At 40.0% G+C, this 22,250-nt stretch overlaps 1 long non-coding RNA gene across 5 annotated transcripts in view; it reads left to right on the top strand.

Moving 5' to 3' along the window:
* The first annotated feature begins 1,740 nt into the window (after window positions 1-1,740).
* LOC144579869 (uncharacterized) overlaps window positions 1,741-22,250 on the top strand; it is a 285,308-nt gene continuing 264,798 nt past the window's right edge. For all 5 annotated transcript variants that reach the window (XR_013528376.1, XR_013528375.1, XR_013528374.1 and 2 more), the window contains exons 1-2: window positions 1,741-1,856; window positions 2,472-2,546. This is a non-coding gene — a long non-coding RNA (uncharacterized LOC144579869). The remainder of the gene's footprint in view (window positions 1,857-2,471; window positions 2,547-22,250) is intronic.

The following is a 22,250-nucleotide window of genomic DNA, read 5'->3' as shown; positions in this document are numbered from 1 at the left end:
GTGATTACAGGCTTGAGCCACCACGCCTGGCCTAGCGTCTGCTTGCTTCTTAACAATGCGTTACATGCAGGAACAGATGCAAAAATTAAGACACAAAAATGGATTTAGTTTAAAAAGATGTGAAAGCCAGCAGTGTACTATAACTTGTATACAATCTAAGTGTTGGGAATAGGGACCCCAGGACTTGAATTTGTTGCCCAACTCTCACTCTGAATGTCCCCTACCATCTTGGCAAGTTGGCTGACCACTGGCCTTCATTTTCCTTGTCTGTAAGTGAGACTTCACTCTCTGTAATATCTTCCTCCGAGGATATTACGTGCCTGGAATGAGATAATCAATGTGAAAGATTTTAAAATGTGCGAGACTCTTTATACATTTAAGGTTCAATTGTCCTTACAAAGAAAGATGAAAAGATCATTGACAGTATCTTTAAAATACATACATTTTCCTTTTTAAATAACACATACTTTGAAAAATGTGGAGAGAATAAAGTCTACATTAAAAGAAAAAAGCACGAAAGTCTACTTATAAGACCCTAGAGATAATTATGGTTAGTATTTTGATGTATAATTTTGCAGTCTTTTATACATTTATGTTAGTTTATCACAACTCAGATAATACTGTTTATTTATTTTTAAACCCAGTTTATTACTCAACTTCGTATCAATTTAATGATTTACGGTGCATGTACAACTATCTTCTGGGCTCTCAGTAAATATAGCTTTAGATATAGTCCAGAGATTTTTGCCTAGTAGCACTTCATAATCTGATTTTCATTAGATTTATACACAAGATCAAGACATCTCTATAGAGTCATTAATATATAAGCTCAAAATACAGTAATTTTCTTCTTATAGTAATTTGCATCTTAAAGCATTGCATGCAGGAACAGATACAAAAATTAAGTTGCAAGAATAGATTTAGTTTAAAAAGATGTGAAAACCAGCAGTGTACTATAACTTATATATTATCCAAGTGCTGGGAATAGGGACCCCAGGACTCGAATTTGTTCCCCAACTCTGACTCTGAATGTCCCCTACCATCCACTTGAAAGTGCTTTCAAATCACATCCTCTATCAGGAGTTGAGTAACTCAAATAATCTCAAATAAGATATTCAAATTAAGAGTATCCTAAGTGGAATGTTAATATAGGCAAATGTTCAGAACTCTGGCTGCTTTCCAGTACTGTTGCCTCTTATTGAGTGGTTGATTTGTTCATGATAGAATGTAAGTAAAATGTTATACACAGGGGAGGTTCTAAAGTATCCAGACAGTGTAGGGGTTGCAGACAAAATGATTACTTGGAAATTTAACTCTTTTGCACGTTGGGACTTTTCTTTGTATCGTTGCTTTTCTTACTTCAAGCCACATTGGGAGTTTCAAATCATATATGCTTTAAAAAAACCCTCAATTTCCCACGGACGTTGGTATATACACGTTGCCTCCTTTGGGCCTTTTAATATGTATCATTTGCCTCACCTCGCTTGGTCAGTCACCGCAGTCTGCTCATGATTATGTAGATTGTCTTAGGTGACATGATTCTCTCTTAATCACGATTAAATGTAAAATGGCAGAAACATTCCTTTTGGGCAAATCACTTTTCTCCTTTTAAATCAATGCTATTTAGAAACAAAACAAATAAAATGGAGGCAATATCAATTACAAGGATGAAAAGGCTTTATCTTATCACATCTTCAAGGTTTTATGCCTTTTTCTTCGTGTCCTGCCCTTCCCTCCTCCACTCCCTGCTCCTGTTTCTCTGTGAGTCAGGTTTTAACAAGGGGGACGGCAGAAATCTCCAAGGATATTTCGAGGGTGAGAAAATGCTACGATGGACCTGCGTTTCTTGACTAATGGTAAGTTGCGTAACAAATGCCATGGGGCTGGGGTTGGTAGGATTTATTGTGTCTGTTGAATATTAACGGTACTTGTACTTTCTGAGGTACTGCTGAAGTGCCTGGATACCGCTCAGCCAATCACAAAGAAACAGGTTTCCATGGAAGCATGCTCACAGATTCTTTTCATTCACAATGAAATCCACACAGCAAGACAGATCTGCAAAAATAACCCATGAAAAATCGAAGCAAAATATTTCTGGCTGTTTGTTCTATGCATTTTAGTGTGTATGTCTGTTTTCCATTTAAAAAATAATCTAAAAATATCTGGGCATTCAGGAGAGCTTCCAACGGAGCTGGAACGCTTACCTCCGTCTTGCTGCTTGCTGTGTGTACCTGTGTACTTGAAGTGTTCAACCCCCCTCCTTGTTTGCGCTCTTGAATACAATATTTTATACCTAATTTTAAAATGAAAACCAGAATACTCTGAATGTGTGGTGAGCATAGACTATTTTAAAATACTTTTATATACTACTAACAAAGCAGAAGTAAAAATAATGATTTTTGATTTTCTTCTGTGAAAGGATTTAATAACTCTCTGAATTAGATACTTCTTCTATTACCTTTATTTTATAGGTGAAAACAGAAGCTCAGAGAGGTCAAGTAACTTCTTCAAGATTGCACAGCTAAGTGGTAGAAGCATGTTTCCAGGTTAGATTTTTCTAATGGTGGATACTGTAATTCCAAATTACTATGCTGTTTTTATTTTCATGAAGTACAGCATCAATATTATCTGTTACTGGAATCAAAACATATCTGTCTCTGGATCTACCTATCTATCCATCTATTTATCTATCCATGTATCCAGGAATACACAGATGCACACACAATACATATATATACATATACACTCACATATATTGTTAACAGATATACATGTATATGCGTGTGTGCATATGCGCACGCACACACACACACACTAAACCATGCTTACTCCTTTTGTCATTGGCTCTCATAACAAGTCTTGTGTTTATAGCTCTCACATGGCACTTAGTTTACTTCAGTGACTGTTTATTTGGTTCTTGGTGGCTGCATTCTGAGTCCTGGTGATCATGGATGGGATTGCATTGATCTGGGTATTTCTTGAGAGGCTAAAACTGCTTAGCACAATTGCCACTTTATATTAAACTTAGTTGATTTAGAATTTACAAGAAGTTGAGTGACAAGCAAAGAATTTTTAGATTTTGAGCAAAAGCAAGAGCAAAATCACATTGGGGCTGGGATACCATTTGGATGGGCAGAACCTTTTCACCACTGTATCTGCTGAATCAAGAAGTGAAGAAATAGCCCTGGCATACTTGGGTAAATGAATGAAATAGCTATATAGAAGCTTTTCAGAAGGATTATTCTTCAACTTTCAATATGTTAATTTGAGAACATGCGTATCTAATTATTAGTTATTAAAACAGGTCCTCTAAAATTAAAAATATTCCAAGTACTCGAAGGTAACCACACCGGATTAAAAAATAATAGAGTAGACATTTGTCAGTTTCTATGTCTGTTACTCTCGGTTCTTGAACGTGGTTAATTGACATATTCACACTTCATCTATTGGTTGACATTAAGGAATAAAGTACTTGCAGTGTTTAGATTCTTAAAGATACATTTTACATATCGAACTTTTCTGAAAACCATTGTTAATGGATAACTATCTAGGATGCGTTACTCATCCGCCTGTCTTATTAAACAGTCTATCAGATGTGACCTAACCTTTTCATTATGACTCAGCACCATCCCTCTATTGTTTGTAAACTGTGGGGTCACAGAATGGTATCCTCAGGTGTCTGAGCTTATGAAAGACTGTGGCTGCTGGCTTGATTTCTCTTTTGACTTTTCCTCTGCCATTTCCTATTATCTGACTGGCTTCCCTGGGTCTGCTTCACACATACAGTCCATTGTATGTTTAATTTCCTGTTCTCTGTTGGCTAAAGGTAGTCTATGGGTTTCATGAATCCTTGAATGTGTCAATTAGTTCTTGCCTTTATGGCTCCAGAGTGACTTTATTTACCGTCTGCTATAAAGTGCATAAACCTGACCTAAGTACATTCCTCTTCAGTGCTAGAGTCTTTTCCTTTTTGTTGTTGTTGTTCAAGGGGAAAACGTATTTGGTTGAATTTCTCGAGAGCTATCTGCTGAATATGTGAGACGATTAGAATTCACAACAAAGACTATAACCTACTCTGTTATTTTGAAGGAAAAACATTTTAAAAGGCAGCTTCCTTTGGGAATATGTCTAGGAATAGTGACTTTACATATGTATGAATGTGTGTATATATGCTTATATATTTATATGAATTCACTTAGACTCCATTTTTTCTGAGAAAATGTAAGGCAGCAGTAGCGACACTGGGAAAAGAAAAATGGGTCAAATTCATAACTACACAATGGTTGCCGACACTTACCTTTTATTAACTTGGCAGTCTGGTGTTTTCAGGACTTTTTGAGCACAAAGAAACACCCTGAAACTCTATGGGATTGTAGCAGCATGGCCCCACGTAGGCCATGGTGAAGCAGGTGTGGTTTGCTTACTGTCAAAATCTTGGAGGAAAAGTTTAATTTTGTTCTTTAGATATCTGGTGATTTTTTTTTTTTTTTACAAAGGCGTATATAAGGGACACCACAAGCCACTGATGTGTGCTTTCGACGATTAATTTACAAGAAGTGTTTTGAGATAACAGAAATAGAGGAGTCAGAGTGGTCTAAAGGGAAATGACTCAAGCGTTCTTTTGAGAAGATACCGGCTAATGAAACTTTTATCTTTCTGACTGGCCCCAGGCTGAGGTTTTGCCATGAGAGGTCTTTCAGTGTTAATTTAACCAGGACAGTTGCTGTTTTAAAAGGGTTTACTAGCCAGGCTGCTGGAGCTGACAGAGAGAGTAGCTGCCTCCCCTGGTGTGATTTAAAGGGCAGTGAAAGTTCAGGCAGCCCCTATCTCCTCCCCGGTGGCCTTTCTTCACTTGGACATTTTCATGATTAGAGATACTCCGTTGGGCACACGCCTTGTCTCCAGAAGACGCTAATAAACAAGACTATATTTTACCGGAATTTATCATTAACGCCCTTTCTGGATTCATGAGCAGATGAGTGAGTTAGGCAGATCTCACCAGCTAGATCAGAGCCTAATGATTGAGTCACGAGATGGCTAGACTTAGGGTGAGAATGTCCGAAGGCAGAGCAGGAGGTGTCGTCCTTGGATGACTTGGGTGGTAAGGGGCGATTAAAATTTAAAGCCATCAGACATGTGGAGGGGCATTTGCTGACTGTGAGATAATGATGAAAGGGGACATGATAAGGTGAGGTTTATTCTACGGTATTGCACAAGGCTAGTTTTGCTTCTCGGGAGTAACAGATACGCTTATGAAGAACAAAACCAGATCTTTTAATACTATTGGCCTTTTCCAATCAGATTATATGATAATTTATAAACAATAACTTTTTTGGCTTGCTGACTCAATATCCCACCTAAATAGCTAAATCCTTTTGACTTCTGCTTGGTGACTCATCTTTGCTCTTGACTCTGACTAGACTAGTTTCTTTTCTTTCTTTTTTTTTTTTGCAGAAAGGTGATTTTTATTTAGGTAGAGAAAAGAGAAGTGAAAGACTTCCATGAAAAGAGTGGAAGGGGATACTAGGCTGGTTTCTAACTAAAAGTATTTAAAGAAACTCAGCATGGAGTATGTCTTCTTGTCGTGCTGCAATCTTGTGCCCCGGTTCTAGATTTTGTTTTGCTCTTTGTTATTGAGGCCAGATACTCAATTTGCATCCAGGACGTGGTCACTAAATTCCAGCTCCGTTCATTCGTTTATTCATCAACTAATGCTTGCTTGGTGTCAGGTACTGTGCTAGGCCCAAGAAATACAGAGGTGAATTGAATATGGTCTTTGTGTTTTAGAAGTTCGCTTTAGTGCCTGAGGACTTGCTATGACACTGTGCAGTTCTTGAGGCCCTCCAAAACTGGGGTCTGGTCTCCCTGACTCTCTTCTATTTCCCTAAGAACTGGGATCTTCACGGCCAGAATCCACCGCCATGCCATGACCAAGAGAATATAACCAGAGGAATATAGGGGTTTGGGCTTTGAATGTTTTCAGGAGAAAAATGAATTTTAAAACCCTTGGAAAATCTCCTGAGATGCTTTGAAATGTTTCTGTTTGTTCCGAGGGTTGCACATTGTCCTCACAGAAGGGATTTGGGATTTAAATGATTAGAAGAAACAGCCATTTTAAGACTTCTGCTCCTTGGAACCTCAGCCATTAAGGAAAGAGCCCTTTGGTCGATTGGTTTGTGCTTTCACATGACAGCTGCTTCCTGTGAAGATAATTTTGACAAGGAAAGCTGTTGGAGATATGACCTTTGACTTATGCTGCTTAGATCCCAAGGGTCATAATTTAGAGGATCTTAAAAAAAATGTATGTTAGAAGTGTTGCCATTTCACTAAGACAGTCAGCAGAGTTCCTCTACATTTTCTTCCCCATAATCTATGATGTTTTTAGTGGGCTTTATAGAATTAAGAAAATGGAAACAAAAGGCTCAGTTCCTGCTTCTTGAAGCAATCTTTTTCCATCTCTAACCCCCACAGTGAATCTTCTCTTCACCTTGCTCTAAAGTTTCTTTTTTTCTTCCCTTCTTCTTTTCTCTTCTCTTTCCTCCTTCTCCCACCCCGTGCATCTTTCTTTCTTGTAGCTCATTTTCCACCAAAGATTACTGCCTTGTTTCCATAGAGTAGAACTGTTGCTAGAATGGTTGCTCAGCTAGGATGGTATTTTCTAGCCCTTGTATCTATGTGGCTGCTTCTTACCAATATAATGAGAGCAGAAGATGTGCAGGTCAGTTCTGGGCCCTCTTCATGTTATTTGCTCCTCCCTGTGCAGGATCCAGCACGGGATCCGAGGCCATGGGAGGTGGAGCCACAAGATGAAAGGCGCCTGGGTCCCTGAGATACCACCTAGATGACAGCCACTTCCCCTTTAAGAACACCCATCGATGTGGGTGAGAAATAGACTTGTAAAGTGTCAAGAAACAAAGAGCTGGGCATTTGTTTGCTACTGTAACTGGTATTACTCACTTGATACTATCTGCTTGGTACAAATCGTAGACCTAGCCCCTTTAGCGACACAGAGATGAGTGAGATACGGTGTTTGCTCTACAACCTAGAAGTTTGGAGGAAAGAATGCAAACAATTATAATGCAAGTCAGAATTCGATCACTTAGAAGTTTCATGAGTCTTTGAATTGCAAGTGACAGTCATCCAATTTGAATTGTCTCTATAAAAGGGGAAATTCACTAGCTGGATACTCATTATTGATGAAATGATTGAAAAATCAAACGAAGAATCAAGCAAGGATGTAGTTGGCTACAAAAAGAAACTGGCACCAGAGGACTTACATGCTGCTAGGACTCATTCTTTACCCATCAATTATGGGCAGGGGAGTGCGGCCATGAAAGAAAGTGCAGCTGCCAAGGATATTACAGGGTTCGAGGGCGGGGGCTGGAAGGAACAACACTCAGAAGTAGAGGAAACCTCTTTTATTCTTAGAAGAAGGGAAGCGTATTTAGCAGACAAAGTAATTGCTTTTCTCTACAGATGGATTAATTATGTGCCAACTCACCTCCCTCCTCGCACTTTTTTTTAAAATTTTTGTTTGGTTTGGTATCTTTTGCATTGTTAGCATTTCCTGTTTTTACGTCTGGCTCCTGAGCTCAAATTAGATCTTTTCTCTCTGCCTCCTGCCTTCCCCACCCCTGACAGTGTCTTGCATATAACAGGGGCTTAACAACAACAACCATTATTGACCGAGAGAATATAATTAGAGGAATACAGTGGGCTCAAGTCTCTTTAAATTGTGCCAGAGACAGACACTCTTTTATCACCATCTCCTGCTCCTCTTTGTGAAACTTCAACTCCAGCCAGCCAAGGCTTCTGAAGATGCCTTTTGCAAGCAGCCTCCTTTGGTATAATATTTCTTTGGTGCTCTCCTTACGCTTATTTCCCTTGGGAGCCTGCACGCTTTCTCCCAGCCAGTCCAGAGTCTATCGTTCGTGCCTTGACAGGTTCAGGTCAGGTCCCGTCTCTGCAGGGAAGCCTTCCTAGGCCACCAGATTGCATACTGGCTTTGTGTCTTCTAAATTCTTATCCCTTTCAACCAACTATTGGCAAATGAGCATGTTTTGTTACATTTTCCTTGCAAAAGCTACAAAATATATTATCTCGACTTTATCTTTTTTCCCTAAGTAGATTGTAAACTCTCTGAGGAACAAGAAAGCTACAGCGCAGACTCTATAGGAGCTGATACAGTGGCTTGAATGGTAGACTCCTCATAAGTCTTTGCCAATAGATTGAATTCACTCCTGTTTTCAGTTTCAAGACGGTCATCCCATTTGTATGGTGGTTAAGAGTCTCCAAACACTCCTATTAGTACTGTGGTTTCTTCAATGTGTATATTTTCCTTTCATTTTTAAATTAAAAGGCTCTGCAAAATGTTTGAGTGGAAAATCTCTATTCTGGGCTTCTTGTTTGCTTGTGTTTTGATACAACCTTGGTGATAAGGAAGCCTCTTGCACAGAAAGAAACTGGAATCAGGCTGCCTATTGACTGCGGAGAAGCAGCTTCTCTTGAATGGTCAATGGCAATCATTAATTACATTGCTTTTCCTGACACTGCCCTGTGTGGCGGTGGACGGGGTACGTGGTAGTTTGAGTGTGATAAGTATGAAAAGCACAGGATGTGGGAAAGCTGTGAGAAAAGGCTGGGCTGGGGAAGATGAGGAGCTACCACTGCTTCTGATAGGCCAAGTGTGCAAAGATCAGAAAATATCTAGACCCAGAATAGGGAGGCATTAAGTATTTGAAAACAAATTTACCTCTCTGTTTCCTTCCCCTCGGCTGTGCCATACATCACTTCCCCCTAAGATTCTATCCCTTATCTTGTGCCTTCTAGAGTCTCCTGCTGCTCTTCTGGGCTTCTTTTGAATCCTGATTATCTCCTATTTGCAAATGACACACAGAGTAGAAAGTGTTTTTTAATGTTGTGGAGCACAAAATTATGAAAAGACTCTGCCTGCAGTTGGAATAAACCAGGTTTTGTACTAGAGACAAATCTCTCAATTTCTTCTTCTCCAAAACTGTTGTCACTAATTGCTACACAAAGTAACATAGAGTTTGGTATTTGAGGAATTTATAGGATAATAAAACTTTAAAAATAAATAGCTTTGGGGTATATTTTGTTCAGATCCCCTATTTTGTAAATCAAAAAACAAAAATAACCCAAACAGAAACAAACCCTAACGTATAGCAAAAGGGAAACAAACGCAGAAAGCAGAGTTCAGCACTAATCACCGCAGTTTTGCAACTGTACATCTTTAATTGTGAAATTTAATTTAAAACTGTGTTACAAATCTGATAGATAAAATCTTCACCCAGATACACATGTGCTTGTGGTTTACACATAATTAACTATATATTAGTTTATTTGGCTTCTCAGCCAAAATGCAGGTGAACAATCGTAGTCTCCACTGCACAAGGGGCCGTTTTTCAGTCGACTCCATGTGAGGGGCCTGCTCACATACTAATAAATCAACAGGTTCAGATGGAGGAGGAATGACCAAACCATTTTCTCGCTAGGTTATACTTTCAGTGAAAACCTGCTCATTAACCTATTTATGAAAATGATATCTCGATAAGTCATAGTCTGATATATTAATGTGATTTAATGTTAGGAAAGTGCTCTATATTTTATTATTCTCAAAGTCCCTAGGAGAAGACTAGAAGACTATTGATGCTTAGACTGTAATGCTGATGGTCACCGCATTATTTTCTGTTTTCTAGTAAAACACTTCACATTCATCCAATTCTTACCCACCAAGTTCTTTGCTGACATTCCCATAGGCATATCAGTGAGTGAGCTGGTTATTGCTTCCATTTCACTGATGCTGAAACTGGGCCTACACAGGTCACCCACCTTGTAAGCTGGGGAGCTAAAATTTGAATCCAAGGAGTGTAACTCCAGAGACTACTTACTATTATGCTAGACTGATTCTCTAGGCAGAGCTCTGTTGTGGTCAGGGGAAGAGCATCTCTTTCGGGTCTAGTTTCAAGTTCCTACACTTTATTGTGTTCCTAACACACTGAATAAATCAAACATGCTCAAGAGGACACTCTGTCCTTTAGGATGACTGGGGGAAAAGGAGAGTTTGGTCAGGTACATTGATGGTTGTCTCTTTGGAGGCACAGAACAGGGACACAGTGAGAGAGCTGGTTTTATTTGGCAGTTCTCCCCATGACCACAAATGGAGACTCAAATTCAATTATAGTTTCTCCCATTCAGATCAAGGTAAGGACAAGACGGCAACCCTTATAAGCGGTAGCCACGGGTGTCCATTAAAATAGCTTTCTATTTGCCGTCTTTTACTTCTCTGCTACGGGAATGAATATGGTGAGTGCCTGACTTTTCCAGGCTAGTCAAATATTCTTTCCTGTTTTTCCTTCGTAGTCCCCAAGGCCAATGTTTTGCACCCAAACTGTTCCTTTAAAGATAGCCCAAGGGCAATCCCAGAAGCCACACAAAAATTCTCTATGACATATTAGGTTTGATTTTTGGTTTAGAAAATATACGCTTAGGATAGAGAAAGAGCCTCCACATGTTCTTCTTAAGAATGACATCTTCAGTCCTAGTTATGAGAACACATTTCGTTGCAGCTTCAGATCCAGAAACCTCTGGCCGCTCAGTTCTCTTGCAGACATGGCACATGCCAAGCAGGTTGCAGATGATTGGCATGTTTCCCTAAAGAACAGGTGCTGTATTCGTTGGTAACATGAACTCAAAATAAAATCAAGAACAAAGTCTCAACGGTGCCATTTTCTCCCTGATGTTGTTAATAATAAATGGGGCTCAGATTCGGTTGGAAACAGTTTCTGGAATTTACACTCCTGCAGTCAATAAGTGGACCAGGTTCTTTTTCAGTGCCCATGTCTTCTTCTATATTCTCTTAATTAGGTTATTTCAGGGTAATGAGGACATCTGTGCCTTTCAGCGGAGTCAACCAACAATGCTGTTTTCACCAGGCCCAGAGACACGTGGGGCAGGTCACCTGGGATTTGAAGGCCGTACATGTACCACCTGGTCAGGCACCACCAGGGCCCAATGGCGGGGGTGTGAGCACAGTAGCCTTGTTCTCTTCTGTTTTTTCCTTTCAGGACCTTTCAGAGGTTGACAGCAAATCAGGTGGGATACAGCCCTGACACTTAGGAGTATTTACCGGGATCCAAGTACTTTTCCTTAGCCCTTTGAGAATTTTCTCATTTAGTCCTCCAAAGCTACCTGGTGAGGTGGGGACTGTTACTACCCATCCCAACTTACAGACAAGGAAATTGAAGCACAGAGAGATTCAATGACTTGCCCTAGGTTATGGAACTGAGAGATGCCAGAACTGAGGTTTGAACCCAGCTGGCCTAGGAGAAAGAGAGTATAGAGCTCCCTCCTGTGTTCCTTGGATCCTGGGGGACTATGCTGTGTCATGCCCACTGGACGATGAACCCCACTCCATGTCATTTTAAAAGGCAATGTGACTTGTACCAGGAAGCAAAAGACTGGGAGCATGCCCTTTCCATCACCCCACGGTGTGATTTCTAGTGGTGCCCTTCCCTCCTGCAGACACTCCCATGATGCAGGCGGTCCCTTCCCCCGGCCTGCTCCTGGGCCAGGCCACAGCTCAGGCTGAAACCAGGCTGTCTCTGAAAATAGAGGGCGTGGGCAGAGAGGTGGCTGCATCCCTTCCGCACCAAGCAGGTACAATGCCGCCCCCTCCTTGAAGAACTCTGCCTATTTTCCTTTCTCCTTGACTCAGCGGGCGAAGGAAGCTGAGCCTTCAGGCAATTCTTCATTGCTCTTGAACATGGAGTCTTATGCTAGAGAGATGAGAGCGTGAGCATTTATTCTGGGGTGTGTTTCTAACGAACTCTGAAAGGTCAGCCTGCCCTTCTTGAATAAAAGCGTTGGTTCTTACCATATGCATGGCCCTGCTGGCTCCTTCTCTCTCCTCTCTCTTTCTGTGTGTGTGTGTGTGTGTGTGTGTGTGTGTGTGTGTGTGTGAAGAATTGCCAAAAGAAAAAGAAGGAAAAAAAGCAAGGCACCAACTTGAGAATATCTTAATAGTATTTGAAGTTGGGCCTGTTTGTTGTGTGAATATAAAGCACACACAATATAGAATGCTCAAAACCCAAAGGACCGTCCTATTCTGAATCTGAGGTCATTTTTTCTGTCAGTGAGTCTGGTTTTACCGTCAGGAGGGACTGAAGAGAGCACAGCGTGTAAGTTCCTCCAAGAGCATTCTCAGGGCAGCGTCTCGTCACTGTCCTCAGGTGTAGCCCCCCTTCTGTGAGTTCACTTCCTCGGCTGGAGGATGAATCACAGCGCTGTTGCAGGCCTAGCTGATGTCACAGTTGTACAAAAGGTACATTTTCTTACACTGGGGCTCCTTCAGTTCTATGAACTGAAGATCAGTGTGGCTCCTTCAGTTCTATGAACTCTAAGGCTCCGTATAGCCAGCCAGCCTTCCTCCATCAGAGCAGAGGCAAATGCAGCCCTCAGATCCAGGCAAAGCCGAAGCCAGTCATTCCTCAGGGCATTCCTCCACCACGGCACCTGTGACCTGGAGGTCCTGTGCACAGTTATATATATATTTCATACATACATTTGTACATATCAATGTGTGTGTGCACCTGCACACATGCACACATGTAATGTACATCCAGAAGAACTAGGCTCCATGTTTATGCAAATAGTACTAAGATGGGTGACACATATTTTCCTTTATAAATGGATTGTGAAAAGAAAAACTGCTTAAAAATAATAAAAGAACTGAGAATGGCGTTTTCAATGTCCTGGGTGGAAAGTCGTTTTCCCAGATGAAATTGTCTGTTACTACCTCACCAGCTGGCCTCTCTCAGGCTAGAATTCTTGGCGTGTCCTTGAATTCATGTCGGTGTTTTGGATGCTTTATTCCTGTATATGTGTGACACTTCTTTTTATTGCAAGAATTTGGTAAATATTAACAGGTTAGTGCTTGCCTCCCTCTTTTTCTTTCTGTGGACCTCATCCCTCATAATTTCCTGCTGTACTCCCCACCTTAGCCTCAGAGACAAGAACACTTATTGTTGTGTTTTACAGCCTTCCTGAAAATAGACATTGGCTCCGGCAGAGTGTAGTATACAGAATTTTAATGAGCACAGAGCAAGCAGTTCAGTCCTTCACTCTGATATGAGAGGGGTGACGTCAACCTATCCAGGAAATACTGAATTGATTTTAAAATTGCCGTAAGGGTAAATAAATCGGTAGCACTGTGCATTAGCATGAGACTGCCCGCACCCACCCACACCTCCCCGTTTGTTTGTCTTAATGCCAGGATTGTTAGAAAGCACCTGAATGGGTGCCGTCCAAAAGTTGGGGGATCAGACAATGTTGATTTTTTTTTTTTTAAACCTACATTTTGTAGCTTGGCATTAGCCCAGATTTAAAATTGTAAGACATATTTAGTTCCTGATTTGAGTATTTTCTTTCCAATTCTAGTACTTGGTTCATGTATGAAAACTGGGAATTGTGCTTTTGCATCATCTTTTTTGCTCCCCTCTCTTACCATCTCCTTCTGACGAGTTTTGCGAAGCATGTTTTAGTCCTTTAGCAAAAAGGGCACTGTATAAGGTTTTGTTTCCCGTTCTGCTGTATGATATAAAAAACCCTGGCATCCAGCGTGTGAAATGCTGGCATTGTGAGCTCTTTGCAAGAAGAGACAGTATTCAGGGAGACACTGTCCAATACCAAAGCCAGATAAATTCTCTTTATACCAAAAACCAAACCAACAATAAGAGCCCCTGCCCCAATGCATCACTAAATGAGTAACTCCTCTCAGCTCTCTAGAATATGGGTCGGTTTTAGACTGATACCATTATAACCATTTGCATTTCCTTTTGCGACCTTCTTTACACCTTGCTGGTTTAGCTAGTGATTTATGAGTTAATTAGTTAGCAAAGATTTCTAACGTTCTTTTAAGAATAAACATACTACTTACTGCAAGGCTGCATTATATGGCATTGAGAAGATTATTTAATTCTCCAAGCTTCTTACAAAAAAAAAAAAACTACCGCTTTTTAAAATTCACCTGCAATGACTTCAGAAATTTTGTTAACCTTTTAAGCAACTAACCTTAGTGACTCAAAGTTTTGATGTTTTGCTTTTTAGTTGACCCCATAGATAATTTTCTACTGGATATAATTCCCTATAAATATTCTCTATCAATGACCATTACTCTAAACATTTCTGAGACCCTTCTCCTCCCGTTCAAGCTAAACTGCCAGTTTAATCCTTTGTTAAGCTTTATGACATACACAAAAAATACAGACCCTATAATTTGTCCTCAGAGAGCTTACAGTGCACATAAAACGACCATTCATAATCTGAGACAGAATCTGGTGTAGCAAGTGGGTAGTGAACAATCAGTGTCGTGGGAGTAAAGAGAACGATCTCTTTGTGGGTTACTGTAGCCCCCAAAAGGGGTCCGATGTGCGGCAGGGAGGGGACGTGGTTAAACTTCAAGTTGGTCTTCAAAGGATTTATAGTCTTGGTGGAGGTGGAGTTCCTTCTAGGTGGAAGGAAAGCTGCCAAATCAGAGGTAGGTAAGCCTGATACAGGCTTCAAAGGCAGTGCACAGACAGCCCTTACTTTAATGCTGGCTTCATTCAAGGTTAGGGTAAGTTTAGAAAAAATACCAGGGTAAAGAACACCTCATGATATCAGGCTGGGGAAAACCATATTTTAAAAGCGAACTACAAGTTGTATTTAACTCATAAAGAAATAGAATATTTGATAATACCCACAGGTACTATAAAATGGAATATTTTATTATACCCAAAGAAGAAATAATTCGATCCTTTATTTTATCACTTTGAAAATGGCAGAAGAGTAATCTTTGTTGGGTAAAAGTATCAACCGATCGATAGTGCACAAATTATGTCATGATGGAACAAAGGGAAAACAGGACTCAAACTGTGTCTGGTGTGGGAGCAGCATTTGCCTATGCTTCCCTCTTTTTCAATAATTACAAGAGAGGGGGAGAAAAAATCCAACTCAGATCTGTCAAGATGCCTTCCACGGAGTGGTGTTCAATACATACTGAATGGATATATGAATAAATAACCATTTGGTTGATGAACCCAATGAAATGAACAAGAGCCATCATGTAAAGCCTAGAAGGCAATTGCCTTCATATAACCCACTTGCTACTTCATGAAATATTAATTCATTTTTATCTACATGTGACGTAATGCTGGACAAAGAAATGGATCCTCTTCCTCTACATTTGAAAGATGAACCAGGAGCACAGGGAGCAAACAAACAAACAGAAAACAAAACAAGGCAAAACAAAAGCCTGACACATCCTGCGTGTTAACAAGCTAAAATAATGTATTGCTGATTGGTTGTCCCTTGGGGAAAAGTAGCTAGACAACCTCTTAAAGAAGTATATTTAAATGTTTTCCAGGTGGCTTTTACTCTGTCAGAACACATTCTGCTGAATGAGGGCTACATATTTACAGGCTGCTAATACCCAGCAGATAAGAAACCACGCCTGAATTATTTCTAAGTGTCCTGGGAGCCCAGAGGTAGCTAAAAGCACGTCTGCTTAGATGTCACTCTCAATCAATTGCAGCTGTTACCTGAGTATCATTTACCCATAATCAGGCAATAGAACTCAAACCTGAATCAAGCGTATATTTCCTTGCTCATGAACTTCAACAAAACAAAAAAGAGCTAAACAAAATATAGTCAGTATTAGCAATGTGATGGTTTGCCTTTTCAAGGGACGAGATAATATAATAATAGGTTTTGGACCAGTTACTTAGGAACCAAAATTGATTTCTAATCCTGGCTAATTTTCTTTTGGCTAATCCTGCAGATGTGGGTCTCCCTTCAATGAGGATTTTGTTATTGTCATGATTACTAGATGATGGGTTATATATTGATGCCATTTGTAAGCTCTTTAGCAAACTCAGGGGACACAGACCAAGCCTATTTTTTAAATAGAAAATATTGCATGTTTTTATTATGCAGGTTCCTTTTGAAGGATGAAACCCTTGGGCTGCCATTAGGAACTGCGTGCGGTTAAGCTGTATAACCTCTCTGATTTTTAGTTTCTCTGTCTATTTTATAAAATAAAACATTGAAGTAAATTATCTCTAAGGCCTGTTCTACTATTATTTATATTATTTGCTAATCCTATGATTACCATGTGGTTTCTATCCACATTGGCAGTGAACCCTGAAAGTTCAAACCTGCGGTATGGTAGCGTGGTTGCCTCGGTTCATCAGCATGTACACTCAGCGGGCTTGACCATGACAAAGCCTATTCACAGGAGTACAGTACGGCCCTGTTTTTTTTTTCAGCCATTTGTCTTATTTTGTTACAGTAGTCATTTCCAGACCAGCACTAGCCGCATCACCTGCAGATTTGTCAGAAATAAAAATTTCAGACCTTGTCCCAAGACCTGTGAAGCTAGAAACTCTGGGAAGAGACTCAGCTTTCTGACTTTTAACCAGAATTGCTGGTGACGCTGATGTCTGCTACAGCTTCAGAACACTGCCCTAGAGATTAAAGTTGCAGGTTCAGACTCTGAAGTCGCCTCTGAGAACTCGGTACCCTAACCTTAACTCACAATATTATCAATAGCGTCCATTGATCACAGATTGGGGCACTGCTCGGCCGGGTCAGCTCTACTGCGCCTCACAGATCTTGAACGATTCATTTGTATTTAAAGTGTTTTTCAATAAGCCTTCAAGGGCATCTCTTGGTTTGAGTCCCAATTCTACACAAATGCAATCTTTCCTTTCATCCACTGATCTTTGGTCCGTCCTGTCTCCTCCCTACATACTTCGCTCATTTTTGTTCCTTCTCACCTCCATAGCTTGCCTCATACCATTTTCTCTGTTGCCTAAAATGCAGTCTGTATTCTCTTGCTAACAATCCAAATCCCTAGGACTTGGAGATAATCACCATCTCCAAGAAAACTTTCATTAATCCCGTCGCATGGGTGTTTGGTGAATGCCCATAGATTGTGTCAGCTGGAGCAGCACTCCTCAAATGGAATAGTACAACCCAAACACCTGAAAGAGGTTTTTAAAAATATAGATTCCTGTGTTCCACTCCGACAAAGTTACTGAACAGAATCTCTAGGATGCGGGATCTGTGTCTTCAACCAGATTCTCAAGAGATACCTGTGCAGCTATGAGGTGCCTGGAAATTACTGAGAAGCAACAGGGGTTGGCAAACTTATTTTGTAAAGAGCCACAAGGTAAATATTTTGTAATGATGGGCCATACAGTTTCTCTGGCAAATACTGGACGAAGCTTCAATCTCAGGTTTGCTGTTACAGCGCAAAAGCAGCCATGGACAATATGTACACAGTGGGTATGGCTGTGTTCCAGCAGAACTTTATTGACAAAAACAGAAGACAGGGCGGTAGTTTATTGAACCCTAAGCTAGAATAGTATTTAATTGGATAAAAATGAATGACAGTGTCTAAAAGATTACTCTGCACTCAGTATGTGCTTTTGGAATGAACTAATAAATGAAGGAACCAAAGTAATGTAGCTGTTGGAGTATTACAAATTTGAAATGGACAATTATCATATGGTAATGTTACCATGGTCCTATGTTGCTTAACAACGGGGATACATTTCAAGAAACGCGTTGCTGGGCAATTATGTTACTGTACAAATGTCATAGCGTGTGCTTAAACCTAGATGGGACAGCTTACTAAACACTGAGGCTGTAGCCTATTGCTTATATAGGATACAAACCCACACAGCATGGTAATGTGTTGAATACTGTAGGCAACTATAATACATTGAAAAGCGTTTTTCCTATCTAAACATGGAGAGGGTACAGTTAAGTATGGCATAAAAGGTAAAAAATGATATTTTTTTGTAGTAATACTTAGCTTAAAACCCAAGTACACTGTACAGCTATACAAGAATATTTTCTTTCGATATTCTCTTTCTATTTTAAAAGCCTTTACTTTTACTTTTTTTTTTTTGGAGACAGGCTGGAGTGCAGTGGCACCATCCCCGCTCACTGCAACTTCCGTTTTCAGGTTTCAAGCAATTCTCCTGCCTCAGCCTCCCGAGTAGCTGGGACTACAGGCACACACCACCACGCCCAGCTAACGTTTTGTATTTTTAGTAGAGATGGGGTTTCACCATGTTGGCCAGGATAGTCGCGATCTCATGACCTCGTGATCCACCTGCCTCGGCCTCCCAATATTTTTACTTTTAAAACTTGTTGTTAAAAGTGAAGACACAAACACACACATTAGCCTAGGTCTACACAGAGTCAGGATTATCAATATCACTGTCTTCCAACTCTACGTGGTGTATCGCAGGGAGGTCAGAGGCAATAACATGCATAGAGCTGTCAGTTCCTATGATAACAATGCCCTCTTCTCGAATGCTTCCAGAAGGACCTACCTGAGGCTATTTTACAGTTAACATTTTTTTCTCCTAATAACTAGAAAGAGTATACTCTAAAAGTACTATAAAATGTACAGGATAGAAACATATAAACCAGTAATATAGTGGTTTATTAACATTATCAAGTATAATGTGCTGTACCTAACTGTATGTGTTAAGACATTTATACGATTGGCAGCACAGTAGGTTTATTTACACCAGCCTCTCCACAAACTTGTGGCTAATGAATTGCACATTCTGATGGCTGCAATGTCTCTAGGCAATAGGAATTCTTCAGCTCCATTATAATCTTATGGGACCTCCGTCATATGTGAGGGCCATCGTTGACTGCAATGTTATTATGCAGTGCGTGACTGTCTGTAGATGATCTCGAGTAAAGTTGTGCTGACATATGGAAACTCTTGGTGGTCTGGGGAGACGGATAATGGGAAGCATGGAGTAAACGGTGGGATTCTAATTTGGCCTGTTCATTTTTTGGTTTTGCATCTACAAACTATATTCTACCTAATTGACCTACCAATAAAGGGTTGGTTGAGGAGTAATTTGTTTAATGTTTTAAAAATGCTACATAGATGCTAAGTGTTATTACAGATACAGGTTTCTAAGGAAGAACGAAAAATAAGCCACAATCAAACTGTGTTTCTTAATTCCTGAGCAAAACTTGAGTCAAATGTCTCCTGGAAAGTAGCACTTTGTCCCCAACTCAAATGTCACTCTCTTCTCTCATTTGACTCAGGAAAACCTCAGATACATTGTGTGGGTGATACTGAAGAACGTCGGGATCAAAGCGTATTTAAAGTTGCTAAGAGGAAGCAGATGTTCTTAGCTGGGAAAAGATTCTCAGAGTTTCCAGTGAAATGTAAACTTCTTGGAAGCCCCGTGGGATCATGCCTTAAAATGTCGTGCTTTGTTTATGCAAAACAGTGGTGAAATGTGTGGTTCTGCGAGAGACAGAGAAAAGTAAATGAGCTAGAAACAATAAGGAATTTTATACTTAGAAAAAAATTGGAACGGATGTTATCCTTAAAAAAAAAACAACAAAACTAGGACAGATTAGAGTAGTCATTTCCCTCAATTCTGTTATATATGGCTTTAAAGATGTATCTCTGAATTACCCTTGTTGGCTGGATTACCAATTTCTTTAAGTCTTTCTGCTCTCATGTTTTTTCAAGTAGAAGTTTTTTTTCTTAATTCCCCCACAAATGGTAACTTTTTCACTACAGCTGCTAGCCAAGAAATAGTTGCAAAGGCAAATGTAGTTTGTGGCTTTTAAGCTTGAGCTGAGATCCCTGTGAAACTAATGCTTTGAAGAATGTTGTCAATGCAGATAATTATATTTCAGCCGGAAAACAGGCACAGAGACTTATATTCCTCCCCGATCACAGTGGCATCAAATAGTTGGCCCTATAGAGAGATGCTGAACAAATGTAAGGTTCTGTATACTTACTTTCTTACACTCGAGGACAGTGTAAGTCCAGGGAGACGAGCTGTCATACAAGAGTCAAGAATGGCGTAAACATGAGAAGGGAAGCTAGGAAATGACCTGAGCGTTTCTTGGTTCTTGAATTTTTGTAGCATGATTTATCTGTTGAGATCAAAAGTTAGAGTGATAAACTTGTTTTCTGTGTTTACTCTTTCTAGATAAATCAATGAAGAATTGATTGGTCAAACTTGAAGTGTAATTGTAATAATGATTATGGTGATTTCAATACACACGGAATTTGATTTGCCATAAGGATGAGATTCTGGTGTCATCATTGGGAAGGAAGGCAAATATGAATAGGTTTAGAGAAAAAGAGAACTGATCTTCTCTGGAAAAGCATAGGGCATTTATTTATGTTTGGGCTTGTAGGAAGGGTGGCCGGCTTGCATTCTGTGGGATGGAGGGAGGAAAGTTTATTTAGAATATGCGAAGCAACTACTACATGTAAATAATTCACAGGTATCTTAGACTCGAAGTGGCTCATCCTAGGAACTGAGTTTTAACCACATTTCTGTTTACAGGCCTGACAGAGAACTGGTAATGGTCTTTTGCATGGATGAATGCCTGCCTATTATATATGAGATCACAGGGCAGAATTAATGACTCATCTTTGAAATAGTGGCTGGTTACTGGCTTGTCTTTTCACGTCATCTCAAGAAATTGGATGAATTATTCTACCTTGTCAAAAAGAGTGTTGTAGAGCTATAGAATGTTAGAGTTGGAAGGCACTCTCACTACTTCATTTTAAAAAGTCATTAGATTAGTGTAATGCTGAGGTTCGGGCTTCTATTGATCCCGTCTATCCTATTGAACATAGTTTCCAATAGGAGATTTTTCAGTTCTTTCCCCTCTTCCTCTCTACCCGCTTTAGGATTCTCCAGTGTCTACTGTTCCCATCTTTATGCCCATGTGTACACAATCTTTAGTTGCCACTTATCAGTGAGAACATACAATATGTGGTTTTCCATTTTCATGTTAATTCACATAGGATAATGGCCTCCAGCTGCATCCACATTACTGCAAAGGTCATGAGTTCATTCTTTTTCATGGCTGCATAGTATTCCTATTCCATGGCACATATGTACTACAGTTTCTTTATCCAGCTCACCATTGATGACACCTAGTTGGGTTCCATGTCTTTACTATCATGAATGATGCTGTGATAAACATACAAGAGCAGGTGCCTTCTTACTAGAAGGATTTATCTTCTTTTGGTTATGTACCCAGTAATGGGACTGTTGGGTGAAACGGTAGTTCTCGCTTTAGTTCTTTGAGAAATCTCCAAACTGCTTTCCACAGGGTCGGAACTAGCTTGCATTCCCGCCAATGGTGTACAGACATTCCCTTTTCTTCACAACCTTGCCAGCATCTGGTATTTTTTGACTTTTTAAGAATAGTCATTCTGACTGGTGTGAGATGGTATCTCATTGAGGTTTTGATTTGCATTTTCTCTGATGACTGGTGATGTTGAGTGTTTTCTCATTTGTTTGTTGACTGCCTGTGTATCGTCTTTTGAGAAATGTCTGGTTACATCCTTTGCCCACTTTTTAATGGGGTGATTTGTTTTTTTCTTGCTGATTTGTTTAAGTTGCTCATAGGTTTTGGATATTAGTCCTTCGTCAGATGCATGGTTCACAAACAGATTCTCCCATTCTGTGGGTTGTCTGTATGCTCTGCTGACAGCTTCTTTTGCTATGCAGAAGCTCTTTAGTTGAATTGGGTCTCAGTTGTCAATTTTTCTTGCAATTGCTCTTAAGGACTTAGTCTTTGCCTCAACTGATGTCCAGAGAATATTTATGTCCTAGGTGTTCTTCTAGCATTTTTGTAGTTTGAGGTATTACACTTAAGTCTTTATTTCATATTGAGTCAATTTTTGTATACGGTGAGAGGTAGGGGCCCAGTTTCAATCTTTTGCATATGGTTAGCCAGTGTTCCCTGCACATTTATTGAATAGGAGATCGCTTTTCTATTGCTTGCTTTTGTCAACTTTGTTTAATATCAGTTGATTGTAGGGGTGCAGTTTCATTTCTAGCTTCTCCATTCTGTTCCACTGTTCTACATGTCTATTTTTGTACCAATGCAAATATACTTCGTATCATAATTTTATAGATCTTAAGATAAAATCCTGTTTGTTAAACAGGCATATGAAAAGGTGCTCAACATCATCGCTCATCAGAGAAATGCAAATCAAAAGTACGATGAGATATCATCTCACCCCAGTTAAAACAGCTGTGGAGAAAAGGCAACCCTTGCACACTGTTGGTGAGAATGTAAATTAGTACAACCACTAAGGAGAACTGTTTGGAGGGTCCTCAAAATGGAAACCGAGCTGCCATATGATCCAGCAATTCTGTTTCTAGATA

Source organism: Callithrix jacchus, chromosome 17 (assembly GCF_049354715.1).
Source record: "Callithrix jacchus isolate 240 chromosome 17, calJac240_pri, whole genome shotgun sequence".
Taxonomy (NCBI): Eukaryota; Metazoa; Chordata; class Mammalia; order Primates; family Cebidae; genus Callithrix; species Callithrix jacchus.
The sequence above is the reverse complement of the archived record's forward strand: the minus strand, read 5'-3'. Positions and strand labels throughout refer to the sequence as shown.